Source organism: Triticum urartu, chromosome 5A (assembly GCF_056163025.1).
Source record: "Triticum urartu cultivar PI428250 chromosome 5A, HENAU_Tu73, whole genome shotgun sequence".
Taxonomy (NCBI): domain Eukaryota; kingdom Viridiplantae; phylum Streptophyta; class Magnoliopsida; order Poales; family Poaceae; genus Triticum; species Triticum urartu.
Window position 1 is genome coordinate 588,657,859 of NC_141877.1, and position 20,536 is coordinate 588,678,394.

General features: G+C 44.8%; 1 pseudogene; it reads left to right on the plus strand.

Moving 5' to 3' along the window:
- Positions 1–738: 738 nt before the first annotated feature.
- On the plus strand, positions 739–1,964 carry LOC147973117 (uncharacterized; annotated as a pseudogene).
- Positions 1,965–20,536: the final 18,572 nt, after the last annotated feature.

Below are 20,536 nucleotides of genomic sequence, written 5' to 3' on the forward strand. Positions count from 1 at the left end.
TGCTGTGAACGAGAGAGAAGGAAAGAGCGCTGTCACGCCCTTCCCTCCAGAGAGGAAGGCGGACAATGAGGCACCCACGGTGCGAGACGAAGAAGAGGAAGGCTAGGGCCCACAGGCAGTGACAGCGGACTAGTCCATGGGTAGGCAGTGTGTGTATGGCGAGTGGGGCCATGAGCAGCCAAACTATATGTGTGTGTGCGTGACCACCGAGTGGGGGCATCGTTGGAAAAGAATATTTCTGAATCCTCAGTCGATCTTCTTCTTCCAGCTCTCACCTGCTCTTTCTTCTCCCTCAAGCTCATCTGATTTCTCCCGATCCCCTTTCCCTCTTGCTTCGATCCGGCAGGGTTGTTACAACTTGGTATCAGAGACTGGTTACGATCCGCCGCCGCACCTCAATCCCTTGATCCGGCCGTAACATCCACCGCGAAAGGTGTTGGATTGCTCCGGCGATCCGACGCCAAATACTGAGTGGGGTAGGTTTGATTTGGGGCGGCAGCGACGGCGCCATCATCCACTCCGTCCGCACAGACTAAGTTTGTGCTCCAGGCCATGGAGGGGATCCAAAAGACGCTGGAGGAGTTGTTGACCAAATTTTCGTCGCTATCGACAGAGGTTCAACACTTGAGCACTCAGGTGATCGAGTTTGGCGACGACCTGGATGCGGTCAAGCGGACGCAGGCCACGGAAGCGGCGACGCGTCTGGCCACTTAGTCCTCGACGGCATCCACCGCAGCGATGCTGGTGAACAAAGGGCCTCCGCTGATCCAGCCTTCTCTACTGCATCGGGAGGAATACCAGGAGCGCGACAACTACAGACACAAGCCGCCGAAGCACGACTTCCCTCGTTTCAGTGGCGACGCACCGCGGCTATGGTTCAATCTTTGCCACACCTATTTCGAGCTCTATCAGACACCACCGGAGCAGTGGGTGTCCACAACGGTGTTGTACATGGAGGGGCACGCCGCGCTCTGGTGCCAAGCCCATAAGCGTGTCCATGGCCTTGGCGACTAGTACGCGTTCACTGCTGCAGTTCAGGCAGAGTTTGGTCAGGATGAGTTTGACGCCCTGCTGCATCATCTTCATCATCTCAAGCACACGGACACCGTAACAGAGTACCGGCACGCTTTTGAGGCCATCATGTACCACTTGATCGCCATGGATCCCTCACTCAACCAGAAGTTCTTCGTGTCCCAGTTCGTCATAGGCCTTCGTGACGAGGTTCGCACGGGCGTGCGCCAACACGCGCCCACCAGTGTCTCTCGGGCAGCAGCTCTTGCCCGGATTCAGGAGGAGGAAGCAGAGCATAGCAGGCCGCGGGGGCGCCCACCAGTGTATGCACGGCCACTACCACAACTTCCAGTACCAGTAGTCGCCGCCGGGCCAGTTCAGCCACGCAACGACGGGGCCAAGCAGGGACCAGATGATTTTGGCCGCGAGCGTCAGCTCAGGGAATTTCGCCGCGCAAATGGCCTTTGTTTCAAATGCGGCGACAAGTACTCACGGGAACACAAGTGTAATAAGGTGGGACAACTTCTGACCATCGAAGTGGGTGACCATGGTGAGCTTCTATCTGACGATGCAATCCGTGCGCTGGTGCTGTTGGATGATGATTTGGACGAGCCGGCAGCATGTTGTCAAATCTCTGTTCATGCAGTAGCTGGTACAGAATCCGCGGGCACCATGCGTCTCCGGGCACTCGTTGGCAACCACGTGATGTTACTATTGGTGGACTCCGGCAGCACCCATACTTTTGTCAACGCAGCATTTGCCGCGCGCGCTGGGTGCACTGTGCAAGAAACAGAGTCAGTAACAGTTCGTGTCGCTAATGGCGACACTCTACAATCCACTCAACAAGTTTCGCAATTGAAATGGTGGTGTCAAGGACACACTTTCTCAACAGACATGAGGCTGCTCGAGTTGGGGCCTACGATGCAGTTTTGGGTGTCGACTGGCTCGCGTGATTCAGTCCCATGAATTGTCACTAGGGTCTGAAAACGATGGAGTTCCGCTACGGCATGACAAACATTCAGTTACAAGGTGTACGTGCACCAGGGGAACCCTCTCTAACTGAAATCAGGGCTGATCAGTTATACAAATGGATTCAGGGTAATGAAGTTTGGGCGCTCGCAGTCATCCAGTCTGCTGAATCTGCTCAGCTACCACCAGAGCAACTTCCACTACCCTTGCAAGCTCTTCTGACTGAATTTGCAGATGTCTTCCAGGAACCCAACTCCCTTCCTCCGCATCGAGTTTTCGATCATGCTATTCATTTGGAGCCAGGGGCTTCTCCTCCCAATGTACGCCCCTATCGTTATTCCCCTTTGCAGAAGGATGAGATAGAACGTCAGGTTGCAGAGATGCTGAAAGCTGGCTTGATCACCACGAGCATCAGCCCCTTTGCTGCTCCTGTTCTTTTGGTGAAAAAGAAAGATGACACTTGGTGGTTTTGCATCGATTATCGTCGCCTCAATGACATCACGATCAAAAACAAGTTTCCGCTGTCGATCATCGATGAATTGCTCGACGAATTGTCAGGAGCTCGCTTCTTCTCGAAGTTGGATTTACCGGGTATCATTAGATTAGAATGCGACCAGAGGATGAAGAGAAAACGGCTTTTAAAACTCATCACGGCCATTTCCAGTTTCGTGTGATGCCATTCGGGGTGACCAATGGACCACCAACGTTTCAATGCCTCATGAATTCAGTATTTGCTCCAGTGACACGGAAGTATGTCATCACATTCCTTGACGACATCCTGACGTACAACCCTTCCTTTGACGAGCATTTGCAGCACCTGCGCCAAGTGTTAGAAACGCTACGCGAGCACAAACTGTATGTGAAGCTTTCAAAGTGCTCTTTTGCCTGGTCCTCCATCAATTATTTGGGGCATGTGATCTCAGCAGCTGGGGTCGCCACGGAGCCAGAGAAGACTGACGCCATTATGAAGTGGCCGCAGCCATCGTCCCAAACGGAGTTGCGTGCATTCTTGGGCTTAACTGGGTATTATCAAAAATTTGTTAGGAACTACAACATCATCACTAAGCCACTGACAACACTCCTTAGCAAGAAGGGTTTTCTGTGGTCAGAGGCAGCAACTGCAGCATTTCAGAAACTAAAGGAAGCCATGACAACAACACCAGTGCTAGACCTCCCAGATTTTTCTCTACCGTTCACAGTCGAGACCGATGCGTGTGCAACCGACATTGGTGCAGTTTTGTCCCAGCAGGGCCACCCTATTGCCTTTCTAAGTCGTGCGCTAGGGGTCAACAATCTCAAACTGTCAGTTTATGAGAAAGAGTTCCTTGCAGTTATGATGGCCATTGATCGCTGGCGGCCATACTTACAACGTGGTCCATTTACAATCATGACGGATCACAAGAGCTTATGCACATTAGGGGAACAACAACTCGGCTCCGATCTTCAGCGCAAAGCCATGGCTAAGTTGGGTGGCCTACAGTTTCAGTTCAAGTTCAGACGTGGCGTGGACAACACTGCAGCGGACTCGTTGTCCCGGATTGGCCATCTGCTTACCATCACAGCCACATCCACATGTCAACCATCCTGGATTCAAGAGGTACGGAACTCATATCAAACTGATGCTAAAGCTACTGACTTATTGCGAGCATTGGCTGTCCACAGTCCAGACGATCACGGACACGAATTGGACAAAGGCATGATCAAGTATAAAGGCCGCTTACGGATTGGCGATAATGCAGCTTTGCAGACCAAACTAATCAGTGAACTTCACACCACAGCAGTTGGGGGGCATTCTGGCATACGCCCGACGTACTTGCGCCTGAAGAATTTGTTTTACTGGCCAGGGATGAAAGTGCAAGTGGAGGAGTTTGTGAAGTAATGCACTGTTTGTCAACAAGCGAAGCATGAGCATGCCCACCCATCCGGCACTCTCCAACCATTACCAATACCTGCTCGAGCTTGGGGAGAGGTGACGATGGATTTCATAGAAGGCTTACCACGCTCGGATGGTGCTGATGTGATCCTAGTGGTGGTTGATCGCCTAACAAAGTATTCCCACTTTACCGCGCTGCATCACCCGTTCATAGCTCCTCAGGTGGCGCGGGCATTCCTTGATAACATTGTCAGACTACATGGAGTTCCAGAATCCATTGTCTCGGACCGCGATAAGATCTTTACAAGCGCTTTTTGGAGGGAATTGTATGCACTGGTTGGACCTAAACTGCTGTATACCACGGCGTATCACCCACAGACGGATGGCCAGAGCGAGCGCGTCAACCAGTGCCTTGAGCACTACCTGCGCTGCGCCGTCCATGACACGCCGCACCGCTGGAAGAAGTGGCTACCTATGGCAGAGTTTTGGTACAACTCCAGCTACCACAGTGCAATTGGTTGTACGCCGTTCAAAGCTCTATATGGCGTTGACCCCAATTTTGGAGCTCTGCCCAATCTGTTCAATGTTCAGACTCCGGAATCACTACAGGACCTAGCCGCAGAGCATCAGCATTTCACTGACATGCTCAAAGACTACCTGCAGCGTGCCCAGCATCGCATGAAGCACCAAGCTGATCGCAAGCGCACAGAGCGGGAGTTCAGCGTGGGCGACCAAGTGCTGCTCAAGTTACAGCCCTACGTCCAGTCATCGGTGGTCAACAGGCCATGTTCGAAGCTCGCCTACAAATTCTTCGGACCATACACAATCCTCAGCCGCATTGGATCGCTCGCCTACAAGTTGGATCTACCACAAGAAAGCAAAATTCACCCGATTTTTCATGTTTCGCAGATGAAGCCGTACACAGCGGACTACTCGCCAATCTTCAATCAGCTACCAGCGCCACCGGACCTCACCATCGGTGACCTGGTGCCGCACGCTATTCTGGAGCGCCGCCTGGTCAAGAAAGGGAATGCCGCCATCCCACAGGTCCTGGTACATTGGCATACCTTGTCACCAGCGAGTGTGACCTGGGAGAACTACCATGTGTTGCAGCAAAAATTCCCAAACATGGATCTCGAAGGGGGAGCTCCACCTCAAGCGGGGGGAAATGTCACGCCCTTCCCTCTAGAGACGAAGGCGGACAATGAGGCACCCACGGTGCGAGACGAAGAAGAGGAAGACTAGGGCCCACGGGCAGTGACAACGGACTAGTCCATGGGTAGGCAGTGTGTGTATGGTGAGTGGGGCCATGAGCAGCCAAACTATATGTATGTGTGCGTGACCATCGAGTGGGGGCATCGTTGGAAAAGAATATTTCTGAATCCTCAATCGATTTTCTTCTTCCAGCTCTCACCTGCTCTTTCTTCTCCCTCAAGCTCATCTGATTTCTCCCGATCCCCTTTCCCTCTTGCTTCGATCCGGCAGGGTTGTTACAAGCGCACCTCACAGCGAGTCGTCAGATCACCAACGGATGGCGCAACGCGTACTACTTCCCTCGGCAGTAGATCGATCTAAGTCAGAGGATCTCGTTCCGGACTTAGTGCCATTGACGTTTTCTTGCTTTGTCTCAATACAATGGGGATATTAACAAAATCCCTATATGACGCATTTTGCACCAAACTGCAGAGGAATTCGTTGCTCTTTCTGGACCTACAGTGTGGGTCGTCCCATTAGAGCGCTTTGCTCGCTGCGCCCTGTAGGTTCGATCTGCTTTGTTTTCCTTGTTTTTAATTTATTTTTGTTTTCTCTTGTGTATTGTTTGTTTACTAGCAAAAGGGTCCGTGCGTTGCAACGGGATAATAAAGATTGACATTATTCTACTCGCAAACTCAATCACAATACCTGTATAAATTTCATAGAAATTTTGTTAAAAAATTGCAGCCAAGTCGACCATATAATACCATTTGTTAAAAAATTCCAGCTAAGTCGACCATGCATATAATACACACACCTTAATCTTGTATCAAAACCACATATGTAAATAAACTCCTATAATTGTAGATAAAACTACAATATATCCACCTACATGAAATTGTATTACATCAATTTGTGCACACTCATTGCTCCAAAAAGATTGAGAAAGTTACCTAACAGAAGTTGACTTCCAACATGAATTCAGTCAATTACTTGGTATCACCTATATACATACAGAAAGAGAAAAGGTCATCAGTCAATTTCCTACATCTTTATATGTCATCTTTCTAAGGGGCTGGTGTTTTGGCTCCTGGGTGAACAGTAAATCAAAAAAATATTAAATATTTTCGACTAATTCTAAATGTTTTTGTAGATGTTTGTATTAGTGTCACAAACATGCATGGAAATTTTCATGCGGAACGGAACGGCGGTGTTTCGTCGGCAGAAAAATCAAATTTAAGGTGACACTTTGGGCTAACTTTTGGTGTTCGATTTGTTTTTTTTTTTGCACAAACCAACATGTTTAATCTTTTTGCCTCAAATTTGCAGGTAGCATTTGGATGTGACTAAGGGACCGTTTTGTTCATTCCCAAGGCTGCCTCGCCAAATTAGGGGCGCACCAATATATTGGCGGACGATTCGCCGACCCTTGTTTCGCCCAGGCGTGGGCGCAGAATCGAACTCGGGGACCGATTTTTTGGCATGGCCCAATAATTGGGCTTTGATCCAAATGGTATCATGTGGCTCGAGTCAACGCCAAAATTTTGGCATGGCTACCGCTGGCCACGGCCCAAACAACCCCTAAGTACATGAAAATTTGTCTTTTTTTTTCATTTCATTTTGTTTTGCCCCGTGAGCATGTGCTCCCAGGAGCCAAATTGACTTTCCATCTTTCTAAGCCTTAATTTGGATCAATATTCAACCATGAACAGTCCTTGCCTCAACCTCATTTTATATTTAATTTAGACCTATAAAAATCAGCTAGTTTAAGAAAAATACACACTATATTGTAAGGTCAAGTAAGTGACGTGTAGTTTTATGTGCATGATATTTTATGGAATTCAACCAGCTAAGGATTAAAAAAACCTATGTCTGTCGTTCCGAGCAATCATAACAATCTACACTGAAATTAGTTAATACTGTACACCTTCTATATTTCTGCCGAATCCCGTTTGGTCATGGTCATGTACGCTTAGATATCCATAAGGCCTTGTTTGGTGGAGGAGGTTTGGGGAGGTTTGGAGGGGAATATCCTCGCAGGGTTCAAAATCCTCAGAAATCCTTGTCAGCCCATTTGACACGTAGGGATTGAGAAGGCCAATCCTCTTCGTTCCCCACAAATCCCCCTCAATCCATGTGGTACAGAAAACCCCCCAAGGCATCTATGGAACTGGACGCTTACTTTGTTGCTGCTGTTGTAGGAAGTTTAACCAAATAGAGGGGTTTATGAGGGGGGAGGGATTAGTGGGGAATTAAGAGGATTGGGTGGAAGAGAGGGATTAACCAAATCCCCTCAGACCCCCCTCCACTCTGGGGCTGCAAAACCTCCCCTGTCAAACTAGGCCTAAAACTCGAGCACAGGATTGGCAATGTTGTTAATCAGGTGATCAATATGCACCTTCTGTTTTTTGTCGACCCCCCATTTGCTCGTATATGGATGCATGCATATCCATCTAGTTTATTGCCTAGAGTTAAGAGAAACCTGAATCGTAACATGCATGACGCCTCTCCTTGTGCAATGGATAGCATTACAGGACGTTGCCGATGACGGTAGTTAGTGCAACGGCAGCGCTGCCCTGGTGATGTAAGGTGAAGCATATATGGTCTGCTATACATAATTCTAATTTATTTTTCTGGAAATCCACACTTGAGCGATCAAGCCTGGAGCAGTCAATGTGTGCACACATGTAGAATTGGAACAATCGATACATGTAGATTTGGAACCCATTAACGCATATGCCGCCAAAGAACTGACGGATCAACATGGAAGAAACTGCAAAGGTATATAACTATATATATGTCCTAGACTTGCACGGAACTCTTTGCTTGAAAAACTGCAAAGGGATTCTTTAGGTTTTTGGACACCATAAATCACACTGGAATTATTGGATTAGCAGCATGCCTTTTTGACTGTGGAATTGCACATGTCAGGGACGGATTAATTGTCATCACCTATTGGCATGCGGCATGATCTTTTTCAGAGAAAGTTTCTTCGCTTTGCCTGGCTGCCTCTCTCTTTTGTGGAGTAGTAGTACAAAGCTAGCAACGGCCTCCAGGAGATAGTGAGCGAGCTAACAGATCAAAACAACAACAACGCTGCAGCAGGGTGGAAAAATGATGGCGCCATGACCGCTATCCGCCATGCCGATCCCATCAGAATTGAATTGTTAGACCTGTCCAAATTCCTAACCGCCACCCCTTGCTGATTCGTGTGGATACCCGATCTGAGCACACATCGGCAACCCGCAGGCCGCAGGTCTCCCCTCTGAATCTGATCCGAGCAGTCCAGGCACAGGTATAGCGCGGCCCTTTTTGACGCTGGCTGCTTACTCGTCATCTGACTTCACGCACGCCTTCTCTGGCAGCTACTCGTCGGGACTCGTTGCTTGCGTTTGATCCACACTGGGGAGAACATACATGACGGAACGGCGGCGGCGCCTGCTAGTGAACGACAGCCGATAGAGGAAAGGGTTGTTGTCGCCGCCCAGTTTTGCGAGCTGCTGCAAGCCGTGGACCGTGGAGGAAGCTGGCGCTGCTGCAAGGCAGATGACAAGCCAACGTGCACGACGACGCGGCGCTGCAGGATCGAAGGAGGACGAGCCCCATACAACAACGACGAACGAATATAAAGATCGAACCCCACCCGCGTACCAGATTTTATTACTCACTTATTATAAAAAGTTGTACGTGTATGGGCTGGACTAAAGCAGGTCCAAGTCTGCCATCGTGCTATCACGGAGGCAAAAACGAACTGTTCCGTTAATACCACATCGGTTAATTCCAAAACATAATCGTAAAAATGTAATATGACTGGGCGGAAACGTATTGTGACGGTGAACCTGACAAAGTCAATCCGTGCTTTATTATTAGGGAAAGATTCACCAGTTCTCTTCTTGTTTTAGCTTCATTATACTTTGTTTTCTCATTCAACTTTTTGTTTTTCTTTCTTTCTTTGTTATACTTTGATTTTATTTTTGTTAATTTCTTGGTTTCTTTCTGTTTTTTTTGCATTTTTCTTTGTCAATTTTTATCGCATTTCTTTTTTCCAACACATGTCTACTTTTTCTCACCACACAATATACATTTTTAGAGCACACATGAATCGTTTTTTTATAAATGTTGAACATTTTACAAATACATGATCTTTATTTTTATAAAATACATGTTGTGAACACTTTATTTGAATACTATGTAACATCTTCTAAATACACGTTGTACAACTTTTTAATGGCAACGAGCATGTTTTCTAAAACTACACTATCTTTTCTTTTACATTTTCTAAACATTTTTTAAAATTTAACAACAATTTTGGAAACAAGTGGTTATTTCTTTAAATTGTCAGGTACATTTTTAATGGAAATATATATATTTTTAACCTACGCAAACTTTTTTACATTATGTATATCAATTTTTTTGAATGTCATGGATATTTTTTTCGAAACACGGGAATATTCCATAAATTGACACGTACATTTTTTAGTGGTAATATTTTATTTTACATTGTATATACCTTTTAAAAAATTCTTATAAATGTTTTTGAAATGTGGGAACATTTTTTCATTGTCATGGACATTTGTTTACAGAAGTGCTAACAATTTTTTATACTATGCTAGCATTTATTAAAATTCATATTTTTTTAGTAAATTTAAGTTTTTAAAATATAAATTCAAGTTCAAGAGAGGTCAAATATTGAGGGACGTCAGCATGACTACCTTCGTCCTACTGGGCCCGCCCACATTGGTCCAGTACGCGAGGCAACCGTCTGCCTCGCAGCATAACCGTGCTCGACGAATCCCACACGTATGATCAACATTTGGAGCAATTGGGTCGGGCCATCTCAAGCGATACGCATAGCTTTAAGTGCCGGTTTTGGCTCCCTAGAGATGGCAGCCTTCGCCCTACTGCATGTCTGGTGGATCATGCTCCTTCGCGAGTAAGTTCCAACAATTGGCCGCGTTTGTCGGAAAATGTTTGCAAGTTCAAAATGTACTTGAAATTTTGAAAATTGTTCATGATATCTCAAAAAAGTGTTAAGTTTTGCTGCTGCCATTAGTTCTTTAAGCATCGCGCTGCATATCCGGCGTTATAGCTCATTAGTCACAGTGGCTAGTGGCACACGCGCATCAGTAGGCAGTCACGGGTTTGATTCCCAGCTAGCGCCGCTCCTTTTTTTGGGTGATTTTTCACCTTGTTGCACGGTGCCACTGCAAATGGACTGACCCTGGTGGGCAGCCACATGTGCGAATCACTGACTATTTTTCAACGCCACTGGGAATTATGTGGTGAGGAGGTAACCGATATGGTGTTGCGTGTTCTGAGTGGAGATGATTCACCGGAGGAGATAAACAAAACTTTCATCGTTCTCATTCCCAAGATTGCTAGTCCAAAAAATTTAGCACGGTTCCGACCGATAAGCCTATGCAATGTGATCTTCAAGATTGCTTCAAAGGTATTGGCTAACCGGCTCAAACTCATTCTCTCCGACATCATTTCAGAGAAACAATCGGCATTTGTACCGGGTCGTCTAATCACCGACAATTTCATCTCCGCTTATGAGTGCTTACACTATATGAAAACAAGGAAGTTGAAGGGAAACAAATTCTGTGCTCTAAAACTCGATATGATGAAGGCCTATGACAGAATCGAATGGCCATATTTGAAGGCAGTAATGTTGAAACTAGGCTTCAGTCCTCGGTTCACCGAAACTATCTTGAGGTGTGTTACTTCTGTTTCTTTTTCAGTCATGTTTAATGGAGGTAAGTCAGAGGAATTCAAGCCAACCCGAGGCTTACGACAGGGTGACCCCAATTCGCCCTATCTTTTTCTGTTGGCGGCAGAAGGCCTCTCATCTTTGTTGAAATCTTCGGTCCCAGGGGAGAGTATACATGGCATTCAGGTAGCTACAGATGCTCCAATTGTTAATCACCTCCTCTTTGCTGATGACAGCTTGCTCTTTTTTGACGCTACACCAGAGATGGCAACACGGGTCAATGTTTTGCTTCAGAGATATTGTGATGCATCGGGACAACGTATTAACAAAGATAAGTCATCAATTTCCTTCAGCAAGGGGTGTTCTGAGGACTTGAGGAAAGAAGTTATGCGAGTCTTGGATGTTAATAATGAACAATTATCAGAGAAGTACTTAGGGCTTCCTTCGGATGTCGGAAGAGCAAAAGAGGGATCCTTTAAGTACTTAAAGGACAGGATCTGGAAGCATGTCCAAGGGTGGATGGAAAAGGCCCTTTCGGTGGGTGGCAAAGAAGTTCTCATAAAATCTGTGGCGCAAGCGATACCCACATATTCAATGGCGTGTTTCAAACTACCGAGGGGCCTATGCCTTCATATTAACGGCTTACTTCGGAAGTTTTGGTGGGGGTCTAAGAAGGGAGAAAGGAAAACTGCATGGGTCTCGTGGGAAGTCATGACGCAACCGAAGTTTATGGGAGGCATGGGCTTTCGTGACATCGAGCTGTTTAACTTAGCCTTGCTTGCCCGTCAAGCCTGGCGCCTACTGAAAGAGCCCGATTCGCTAAGTGCACGCATATTAAAGGCGGTTTATTACCCTAATTGCACCGTTCTGGAAGCTGTGCTGGGAAGCAATCCGTCTCAAGTGTGGCGCTCCATACATGAGGGGTGTGACACCCTGAAATTGGGAATCATCAAAAGGATTGGCACGGGAGGTGAGACGAGCATTTGGCATGACAACTGGATACCGCGAGATCATAAGCTATGGCCGGTGTGCCCAAAGACCCCAAACCCGCCGCAACTTGTGTCAGAGCTGCTTGACCACACTACTGCGGGCTGGAATATTGATGTTCTCGATGAGCACTTTTATGCTATGGACAAGGAAGCGATACTGAATATCCCTTTGAGTACACGAGTACAATCTGACTTTTGGGCCTGGCATTATGATAGAAGAGGCACCTTTTCAGTATGGTCTGCATACCGTTTACTGGCGACTACAAAGCAACAGAGAACGGAATGGTTGGAGCATGTTCCGGGGCATTCAGATTCGGATGCAGATAAGCAGTCTTGGGGCAAACTCTGGAATTTGAGCATCCCACCCAAAATCAAAATTTTTGCTTGGCGGTTAGCCAGGACATCGATCCCCACCGGCGAGGTGAGGCAGCAAAGGAAGATGACAGACTCGCCGGCTTGCCCGCTCTGCCAAGCGGCAGTGGATACGTGGAGACACTCTCTGTTTGATTGCCATATGTCACGTTGTGTCTGGGCTCTGGCTGACGAGGAATTGACAGAAGTAATGATCTCAAACCGAACAGAGAATGCTCGTTTGTGGATGTTCTGGCTACTGGATACTCTAAAAGAGCAGGAAGTTGTTCATATTTTGATCACAATGTGGGCCATATGGTGGGCGCAACGCCGCGCTATCCATGATGAGCAGTACCAAAGCCCCTTGAGCACCTCGGTTTTCATCAACAAATTTCTGTCCGATCTGGATTGCATGGCTGTGCACAAGTCACGCCTGAGGGACTTGCATGCAAAGCCAAAGGACCTGCATGTAACAGCGGAAAACTCGAGGACCAGAGAGACATCACCTGGTTGGCTTCCTCCAACCGATGAAGAAGCGAAGCTAAACGTTGATGGAGGCGTGTCCAGATCTGATAGCAGGGGTGCAGCAGTTGTGGTCTGCCGTGACAGAGCGGGAGCCTTTCTTGGAGCCTCAGCCAGAGTTTTTGAGGGTCTCACGGACCCGTCCTCGTTGGAAGCACAATCATGCAATGAAGCCCTTGCTTTGGCGATGGATCTCAATCTCAATTCTATATGCGTGGCTTCGAATTGTGCTGTTGTTATTTCCATGATAGACTCAGATGTTCCCTGCCAGTTTGCCTCAGTTTTGAGTGAGATAAACCATAGGGCTAGATTTTTTTCCTAATATCCGTTTTATTCATGAGAATAGGAAGCATAATTTCAAAGCGCATGCTCTTGCAAAAGCTGCGGCTTCTTTGTCTCCTGGGCGCCACCTGTGGCTTCTAAATACGCCTGATATCATCTGTATCCCTATGAACATCCAGATTTAATAAAGGTTACAGATGCTCAAAAAAAACTTGTCGCAAAGCGTGATATATGGGATGTCCCTCTTAATAGAATGTTTGCATCTGACTGGGCTTGGGCCTCTTTGTTTTAGGGAAATGGGCCATTGGACTCTGTGAGCACAAAGCATCTCTCCTTTGTACCTTAGTGCCGCCCCCGCAATTCAAGGAACGGTAGCAGAAGGCGACACCTATTGAGTATCATAGTTCATTGTGATAAACTCTTTCTACTTTTCTTCGTTCGTTTTTTCTAATTTTGGGTCATTTTTGTTCAATGTTTTTTTGTTATTGTGCTTCTTAGTTTTTTCCCTTACTGGGTTTTCTATTGCTTTCTCAGAGGAACTTGGTAGGGAAAGATATTTTTATTTTGGAAATAATGACATTTCAAATTCGCATTGTGAGGATTCAAGCTTGGGTAGTTGGGCTGTACATCCACTCCCCTAACCCAAATTCCTCTATATTTTCTTTTATCTTTTTGTTTCAAGGTTTTCCTTTTTAGTTTTGTTTTTTAAAATTCTAGTGTATTTTGAAAGTTTGTGAATTCTTTTAAGATCCATGAATAGGTTAAATATTTAAGAATATCAATTTTTTAAAATGCATGAATATATTTTTAATCTACAATATTTGTCCTATATTCACGATCAATTTTTAAATTTTATTATATTACCAAATTAATGAATATTTTTAAAATTCTTGAACAATTTTAAAAAATAAAACACATTCGGGATAGATAAATTGTAGGAGAAGAGAAAATCGAACTAAATCAAAAATGAAAATGGAAAAGAAAATCACTGGAAACTAGCCCATAAGGCACGTGGTGGACGCCAAAGTGGGTTGATCCATGAAGGCTACTACTGAAGGAAATATGCCCTAGAGGCAAGAATAAAGTTATTATTTATTTCCTTATATCATGATAAATGTTTATTATTCATGCTAGAATTGTATTAACCGGAAACATAATACATGTGTGAATACATAGACAAACAAAGTGTCACTAGTATGCCTCTACTTGACTAGCTCGTTGAATCAAAGATGGTTAAGTTTCCTAGCCATAGACATGAGTTGTCATTTGATTAATGAGGTCACATCATTAGAGAATGATGTAATTGACTTGACCCATTCCGTTAGCATAGCACTTGATCGTTTAGTTTGTTGCTATTGCTTTCTTCATGAGTTATACATGTTCCTATGACTATGAGATTATGCAACTCCCGTTTACCGGAGGGACACTTTGTGTGCTACCAAACGTCACAACATAATTGGGTGATTATAAAGGTGCTCTACAGGTGTCTCCGAAGGTACTTGTTGGGTTGGTGTATTTTGAGATTAGGATTTGTCACTCCGATTGTCGGAGAGGTATCTCTGGGCTCACTCGGTAATGCACATCACTATAAGCCTTGCAAGCATTGCAACTAATGAGTTAGTCGCGGGATGATGTGTTACGGAACGAGTAAAGAGACTTGCCGGTAACGAAATTGAACTAGGTATTGAGATACCGAGGATCGAATTTCGGGCAAGTAACATACCGATGACAAAGGGAACAACGTATGTTGTTATGCGGTTTTGACCGATAAAGATCTTCGTAGAATATGTAGGAGCCAATATGAGCATCCAGGTTCCGCTATTGGTTATTGACCGGAGACGTGTCTCGGTCATGTCTACATAGTTCTCGAACCCGTAGGGTCCGCACGCTTAACGCTACGATGACAGTTATATTATGAGTTTATATGTTTTGATGTACCGAAGGAGTTCGGAGTCCCGGATGAGATCGGGGACATGACGAGGAGTCTCGAAATGGTCAAGACGTAAAGATCGATATATTGGACGACTATATTCGGACTTCAGAAAGGTTCCGAGTGATTCAGGTATTTTTCGGAGTACCGGAGAGTTACGGGAATTCGCCGGGGAGTATATGGGCCTTATTGGGCCATACGGGAATAGAGGAGATAGGCCAAAAGGAAGGAGACCTGCGCCCCCTCTGGTCCGAATTGGACAAGGGGTGCAGCCCCCTTTTCCTTCTCCCTCTCCTCCTCTTTCCTTCACTCCTACTCCAACAAGGAAAGGAGGAGTCCTACTCCCGGTGGGAGTAGGACTCCCCCCTTGGCGCGCCCTCTTCCTAGGCCGGCCGCCTCCCCCCTTGCTCCTTTATATTCAGGGGCAGGGGGGCACCTCTGGACACACAAGCTGATCAAGTTGATCGTCTCTTAGCCGTGTGCGGTGCCCCCCTCCATCATAGTCCACCTCGATAATACTGTAGCGGTGCTTAGGCGAAGCCCTGCGTCGGTAGAACATCAACATCGTCACCACGCCGTCGTGCTGACGAAACTCTCCCTCAACACTCGGCTAGATCGGAGTTCGAGGGACGTCATCGGGCTGAACGTGTGCTGAACTCGGAGGTGTCGTACGTTCGGTACTTGATCGGTCGGATCGTGAAGACGTACGACTACATCAACCGCGTTGTGCTAACGCTTCCGCTTTCGGTCTATGAGGGTACGTGGACACACTCTCCCCTCTCGTTGCTATGCATCACCATGATCTTGCGTGTGCGTAGGATTTTTTTTTGAAATTATTACGTTTCCCAACAGTGGTATCCAAGCCTGGTTTTATGCGTAGATGTCATATGCACGAGTAGAACACAAGTGAGTTGTGGGCGATATAAGTCATACTGCTTACCAGCATGTCATACTTTGGTTCGGCGGTATTGTTGGATGAAGCGGGCCGGATCGACATTACGCGTACGCTTACGCGAGACTGGTTCTACCGACGTGCTTTGCACACAGGTGGCTGGCGGGTGTCAGTTTCTCCAACTTTAGTTGAACCGAGTGTGGCTACGCCCGGTCCTTGCGAAGGTTAAAACAACACCAACTTGACAAACTATCGTTGTGGTTTTGATGCGTAGGTAAGAACGGTTCTTGCTAAGCCCAGTAGCAGCCACGTAAAACTTGCAACAACAAAGTAGAGGACGTCTAATTTGTTTTTGCAGGGCATGTTGTGATGTGATATGGTCAAAACATGATGCTAAATTTTATTGTATATATGAGATGATCATGTTTTGTAACCGAGTTATCGGCAACTGGCAGGAGCCATATGGTTGTCGCTTTATTGTATGCAATGCAATCGCCCTGTAATGCTTTACTTTATCACTAAGCGGTAGCGATAGTTGTGGAAGCATAAGATTGGCGAGACGACAATGATGCTACGATGGAGACCAAGGTGTCGCGCCGGTGACGATGGTGATCATGACGGTGCTTCAGAGATGGAGATCACAAGCACAAGATGATGATGGCCATATCATATCACTTATATTGATTGCATGTGATGTTTATCTTTTATGCATCTTATCTTACTTTGATTAATGGTAGCATTATAAGATGATCTCTCACTAAATTTCAAGATAAAAGTGTTCCCCCTGAGTATGCACCATTGCCAAAGTTCGTCGTGCCCATACACCACGTGATGATCGGGTGTGATAAGCTCTACGTCCATCTACAATGGGTGCAAGCCAGTTTTGCACACGCAGAATACTCAGATTAAACTTGACGAGCCTAGCATATGCAGATATGGCCTCGGAACACTGAGACCGAAAGGTCGAGCGTGAATCATATAGTAGATATGATCAACATAGTGATGTTCACCATTGAAAACTACTCCATTTCATGTGATAATCGGTTATGGTTTAGTTGATTTGGATCACGTGATCACTTAGATGATTAGAGAGATGTCTATCTAAGTGGGAGTTCTTAAGTAATATGATTAATTGAATTTTAATTTATCATGAACTTAGTCCTAGTAGTATTAGCATATCTATGTTGTAGATCAATTGCTCGCGTTTAGCTCCCCTGTTTTATTTTTGATATGTTCCTAGAGAAAACTAGGTTGAAAAATATTAGTGGCAATGATGCGGATTGGATCCGTGATCTGAGGTTTATCCTCGTTGTTGCACAGAAGAATTATGTCCTTGATGCACCGCTAGGTGACAAACCTATTGCAGGAGCATATGCAGATGTTATGAACATTTGGCTAGCTCAATATGATGACTACTTGATAGTTTAGTGCACCATGCTTAAATGGCTTAGAATCGGGACTTCAAAGACGTTTTGAACATCATGGACCATATGAGATGTTCCAGGAGTTGAAGTTAATATTTCAAGCAAATACCCGAGTTGAGAGATATGAAGTATCCAACAAGTTATATAGCTAAAAGATGAAGGAGAATAGCTCAAGCAGTGAGCATGTGCTCAGATTGTCTGGGTACTACAATCGCTTGAATCAAGTGGGAGTTAATCTTCCAGATAAAATAGTGATTGACAGAATTCTCTAGTCACCATCACCAAGTTAGTAGAACTTTGTGATGAACTATAATATGCAAGGGATAACGGAAACGATTCCCAAACTCTTCGTGATGCTGAAATCGACGAAGGTAGAAATCAAGAAAAGCATCAAGTGTTGATGGTAAACAAAACCACTAGTTTCAAGTAAAAGGACAAAGGGAAGAAAGGGGAACTTCAAGAAGAACGGCAAGCAAGTTATTGCTCAAGTGAAAAACCCAAGTCTGGACCTAAGCCTGAAGCTGAGTGCTTCTACTGCAAAGGGACTGGTCACTGGAAGCGGAGGTACCCCAAGTAATTGGCGGATAAGAAGGATGGCAAAGTGAACATAGGTATATTTGATATACATGTTATTGATGTGTACTTTACTAGTGTTTATAGCAACCCCTCAGTATTTGATACTAGTTCAGTTTCTAAGAATAGTAACTCGAAACGGGAGTTGTAGAATAAACGGAGACTGGTTAAGGGTGAAGTGACGATGTGTATTGGAAATGGTTCCAAGATTGATATGATCATCATCGCACACTCCCTATACTTTCAGGGTTAGTGTTAAACCTAAAATAAATGTTATTTAGTGTTTGCGTTGAGCATGAATATGATTGGATCATGTTTATTGCAATACGGTTATTCATGTAAACTAGAGAATAATTGTTGTTCTATTTATATGAATAAAACCTTCTATGGTCATACACCCAATGAAAATGGTTTGTTGGATCTCGATCTTAGTGATACACATATTCATAATATTGAAGTCAAAAGATGCAATGCTAATAATGATAGTGCAACTTATTTGTGGCACTGCCGTTTAGGTCATATTGATGTAAAGCGCATGAAGAAACTCCATGCTGATGGGATTTTGGAATCACTTGATACTTGCGAACCATGCCTCATGGGCAAGATGACTAAGACTCCGTTCTCTGGAACAATGGAGCGAGCAACAGATTTGTTGGAAATCATACATTCTAAAGTATGTGGTCCGATGAATATTGAAGCTCGCGGCAGGTATCATTATTTTCTGATCTTCACAGATGATTTGAGCAGATATGAGTATATCTACTTGATGAAACACAAGCCTGAAATATTTGAAAAGTTCAAAGAATTTCAGAGTGAAGTGGAGAATCATCGTAACAAAAATAAAAGTTTATACGATATGATCGCAGAAGTAAAATGTTTGAGTTACGAGTTTGGCCTTCAGTTAAAACAATGTGAAATAGTTTCACCTACTCATGCCACCTGGAACACCACAGTGTAATGGTGTGTTCGAACGTCGTAACCGTGCTTTATTAGATATGGTGCGACCTATGATGTCTCTTACCGATTACCACTATCGTTTTGGGGTTATGCATTTGAGACAATTACATTCAGGTTAAATAGGGCACCATCTAAATCTGTTGAGACGACACCGTATGAACTGTGGTTTGGCGAGAAACCTAAGATGCCATTTCTTAAAGTTTGGGACTGCGATGCTTATGTGAAAAAGTTTCAACATGATAAGCTCGAACCCAAATCGGAGAAGTAAATCTTCATAGGATATCCAAAAGAAAATATTGGGTACACCTTCTATCACAGATTCGAAGGCAAGATATTCATTGCTGAGAATGGATCCTTTCTAGAGAAGGAGTTTCTCTCGAAAGAAGTGAGTGGGAGGAAAGTAGAACTTGATGAGGTAACTATACCTGTTCCCTTATTGGAAAGTAGTTCATCACAGAAATCTGTTCCTGTGACTACTACACCAATTAGTGAGGAAGCTAATGATGATGATCATGTAACTTTAGATCAAATTACTACCGAACCTCGTAGGTAAACCAGAGTGAGATCCGCACCAGAGTGGTATGGTAATCCTATTCTGGAGGTCATGTTACTTGACCATGACGAACCTACGAACTATGAGGAAGCGATGATGAGCCCAGATTCCGCGAAATGGCTTGAGGCCATGAAATCAGAGATGAGATCCATGTATGAGAGCAAAGTATGGACTTTGATTGACTTACCCAATGATCGGCGAGCCATTGAGATTAAATGGATCTTCAAGAGGAAGACGGACGCTGATAGTAGTGTTACCATCTACAAAGCTAGAATTGTCGCAAAAAGGTTTTCGACAAGTTCAAGGTGTTGACTACGATGAGAGTTTCTCACTCGTATCTATGCTTAAGTCTGTCCGAATCATGTTAGCAATTGCCACTTTTTATGATTATGAAATTTGGCAGATGGATGTCAAAACTGCATTCCTGAATGGATTTCTGGAAGAAGAGTTGTATATGATGCAACCGGAAGGTTTTGTCGATCCAAAGGGAGCTAACAAAGTGTGCAAGCTCCAGCGATCCATTTATGGACTGGTGCAAGCCTCTCGGAGTTGGAATACACGCTTTGATAAGTTGATCAAAGCATATAGTTTTATACAGACTTGCGGTGAAGCCTGTATTTACAAGAAAGTGAGTGGGAGCACTACAACATTTCTGATAAGTATATGTGTATGACATATTGTTGATCGGAGATAATGTAGATTTATTCTTCAAAGCATAAAGAAATGTTTGAAAGGAGTTTTTCAAAGAAAGAACTCGGTGAAGCTGCTTACATATTGAGCATCAAGATCTATAGAGATAGATCAAGATGCTTGATAAGTTTTTCAATGAGTACATACCTTGACAAGATTTTGAAGTAGTTCAAAATGGAACAGTCAAAGAAGGAGTTCTTGCATGTGTTACAAAGGTGTGAAGTTGAGTAAGACTCAAAACCCGACCACGGCAGAAGATAGAGAGAGAATGAAAGTCATTCCCTATGCCTCAGCCATAGGTTCTATAAAGTATGCCATGCTGTGTACCAGACCTATTTTATACCCTGCCCTGAGTTTGACAAGGGAGTACAATAGTGATATAGGAGTAGATCACTAGACATTGGTCAAAATTATCCTTAGTGGAATAAGGATATGTTTCTCGATTATGGAGATGACAAAAGGTTCATCGTAAAAAGTTATGTCGATGCAAGTTTTGACACTGATCCAGATGACTCAAAGTCTCAATCTGGATACATATTGAAAGTGGGAGCAATTAGCTAGAGTAGCTTAGTGCAGAGCATTGTTGACATAGAAATTTGCAAAATACTTACGGATC